This window comes from Lipotes vexillifer, unplaced genomic scaffold (assembly GCF_000442215.2).
Source record: "Lipotes vexillifer unplaced genomic scaffold, Lipotes_vexillifer_v1.1 scaffold216, whole genome shotgun sequence".
Taxonomy (NCBI): domain Eukaryota; kingdom Metazoa; phylum Chordata; class Mammalia; order Artiodactyla; family Lipotidae; genus Lipotes; species Lipotes vexillifer.
The window spans coordinates 4,317,932-4,321,352 of NW_006779100.1; positions in this window are offsets into that span (position 1 = coordinate 4,317,932).

Here is a 3,421-nt window from a genome sequence, read left to right on the forward strand (position 1 = left end):
GGACACGAGTTCGTGCCCCGGTCCGGGAGGATCCCGCATGCTGTGGAGCGGCTGGGCCCGTGAGCCATGGCCACTGAGCCTGCGCGTCTGGAGCCTGTGCTCTGCAACGGGAGAGGCCACAACAGTGATAGGCCCACGTACCGCAAAAACAAAACAAAACAAAACAAAACAGCTAGAAAATGGCTGATCTAGGATTTGAACTCAGTTCATGATCTAACAGTATTGACAAACTTTTCTCTGATTCCCCATCACAATTAGTTGCTTTTTCCTCTGTGTTCCAATAGAAGGTTTTTTTTTGTTTTTTGTTTCATTTTGTTTTGTTTTAGTTCACTACATAGAAGCAGTTTTATCATAGAGTAAACACACAGACTCTGAAGCCAGACTCCCTGAGTTTGAGTCCTGGATCTGTGGCTTGCCAGCTGTGAGATCTGGTGCCTCAGTATATTTATTTATCTTTGAAATGGGAAAGATAATAGTACATATCTCAGGATTGTTGTGAAGATTAAATGCATCAACCAATGTAAAGGGTTTAGCACAGTGCCTGTTACATAGCACTGGCCTCATGGGAATATTCTGTCCTGTCTATGTTATATCTCCTTCACTAGACTCTGGCCTCCTAGAAGAGGACAATCCTTCATTCATCTTCCAATCCTCCTGCACCCAGCACGCAGACCTTTCACTAGATGGGTGCTCCATAAACATTTGCCAAATTGAATGTGTCAGTCTGTGGGTGTTTCTGCCAGACAGTGTGACATTTACAGGTTCACGATCTATGGTGTGCTTCAATTACCTAAGAGTCTTTTTAGAAAAAGTGGTTGCTGAATTCGGGCAGGCCATTCAAAAGCTCTGCCCTGTTTCCAAAAATCCAGGTCATTACCACTCTGCTTCTGTGAACCGGAAGTCTTTCCGCAAGTTCCCTCACTTGTGAGGCCAAGACTTTCCTTGTGGGAAGGACAAAAGGGACACCTGTCACATGGTTAAGATTTCTCAGGGGCAGCTGGAGTTATTTAGTTGGAGTTTTCCTCTCCAGTGAGCAGGGACCGGGTTGGGAGCTTTGGGTTTCATTTCTAACCACCAGCACGGGGTACCTGCTTGGGATGGAGACTCCAGACCCAAAAGAGGCTACAATCACAAGGCAGGAGGCCCAGGGATTCCTGGGAGGGTGGTGGCTCAAGTTACATCACATTATTTCACTGCCTTCACACGTTTATTTATTGCCTCACTAGGTGAGGCTGCAGGAGTGAGTTGGCAGGAAGAGGCTTCAAAGGAGAGTGAAAATGGTAGAAAAGGAAATATTTGATTAGAGGTTAACATGTCCCCTGGGGCTTCTTTGATTTGGATTATTCTAAAAGTACACAGTGTAATGATTAAGTACTCCGGGTTGGGGGGGGGGAGGGGGGAGTGGTCTCTGTACAGAGTTGGGGCTTTGTTTCTCATGAGTTGCGGCTGCTGTGTAAAAGGCGCACTAAACCAAACAGGCAGGGAGAAGAGGAGCTCACAGGACCAGAGTGACTGTGCTAAAGTCATCATCTTCACCTAAGCCCGCGCTTTCTCCAGTCCTGCACCTCAGTGAACACCTGCAAGTTGCTTTGGCTATAACCTGAAGTCAGCCTACAACCCTCTGTCTCTCTCTGTCACCAGATCCTGTTCACTTTCTCTCCTAAAGGTCTTTCAAATCCATTTCCTTCTTTCTACCTCCACTGGCACTGTCCTTGAGGGTTCAGAGCCTCATGTCTTCTCGGATTATATCTTTCTTACCGGGTTCTTGGTCTCGAGTCTTAGTCCTCCCACTCCGTTCTCCATGTTACTGTCAGAGGGATTTTTCTAAACTAGCTTAAAATCCATCAGTGGCTCTCCGTGGTCTTACAGATCAAGTGCTCCCCAGAGTCTGGCTTGTGAGGCTCTTGGGGTTCTGGTCCTGCTTCTCTGGCTTGTGTCCTCCATACCTGTGAGCTCCTTCACAATCCTGCTCTGCATGCAGTTCCCAGAATGTGCAGTATTTGCTCTCAAGCCTTCGGCGCTTGCTCTTCCTTCTGTCCAGAATACCTCCCTTCCTCCCCTAGTTTCTCTCTTTCTCCCTTACTCCTCCTTGGGTTGAATGAGGTTTCCCTCACCTGGGCCCCCATAGCCATATTGTACCACTTATCACAAACTGTATCCAACCTCTAACTGAGCAGAGTGAATTGCTTACCAGCACGTAGCTCTAGCACACAATAGTTGCTCAGTAAAAATCTGATAAATGAATGAACTCTTTACTATTCATATTAGGGTTCAATCATAGTTCAAGGAAGGAGACTTGAATCGCTTGGCTCTGAAAGAAGGAACCAGAACAATTATTGCAATTATGTTCTTTGTTGGGTAGAATTTCACACTTGATAAAAGGATTGTGAGGTTTTTTTTGTTTTGTTTTGTTTTGTTTTGTTTTTGCAGTACGCGGGCCTCTCACTGTTGTGGCCTCTCCCGTCGCGGAGCACAGGCTCCGGACACGCAGGCCCAGCGGCCATGGCTCACGGGCCCAGCCGCTCTGCGGCATGTGGGATCTCCCCGGACCGGGGCACGAACCCGCGTCCCCTGCATCGGCAGGTGGACTCCCAACCACTGCGCCACCAGGGAAGCCCCGGATTGTGAGGTTTTGTGTTTCTTCAAGCTAAAGTGATTTAAGCCTACTTTGAAGACCAGTTTAAAGGCCTCTTCTCCAGACGATAAAACAGAGTACTTGTCAGCTTTGAGGCGTTCCGGAATTATTCTCACCAAGCAAGTGTCTCCAGAAATGTCATACCTGCTGCTTTTAAAATGTTATTCTAAGGCCACAGTTAAACAAGTATCTCACTCAGGAGAGGTGTGAGAGGTGGGCAAGTGAATCATGAAATGAAATCTGCCTACAGGGCTGAGACCAGCACACACAGGAACCAACGGCAGTGAAATAAACTGGGGTAACACCAAGGAAATATACCCATTAACACAAAGGGAGCCTACTACATAGCAGATTTCCACTGTACATAAAGGAGACACCTTCTTTCAACACAGAGACTAAAAACTGAAATGAGGTAGTGAGCCCTCTGCCACTCCAAGTGTCCCAGTCTCTTCAACCGCTGCCGGGGCTCTGGGCGACAGACTCCGATGGAAGCGGTGCAAGGTGCAAAGGGCTGAGGCGTCTTTTGGCTCTTCCAAGGTAGATTTTTTAGAACCTTTGGATATTTTCGAGTCCTTTGAGTCTTTCTAACCTTTTGATTCTTTCAATTCTCGGTTCTAAGCGTTAAAGCGCCGCTAGGAAAAGCTGCAACAAAGATGGGAAGGAAGCTAGTGAGAGTATCAGAGAAAAGGGGGTGAGAATTTAAGGGGTAAGCCAGAAAGAAGAGACTGAGGGAGTAGAGGAGAAGCGGAGCAAACGCAGAAGGGAAACGGGGAGGAGGGAAAGAGA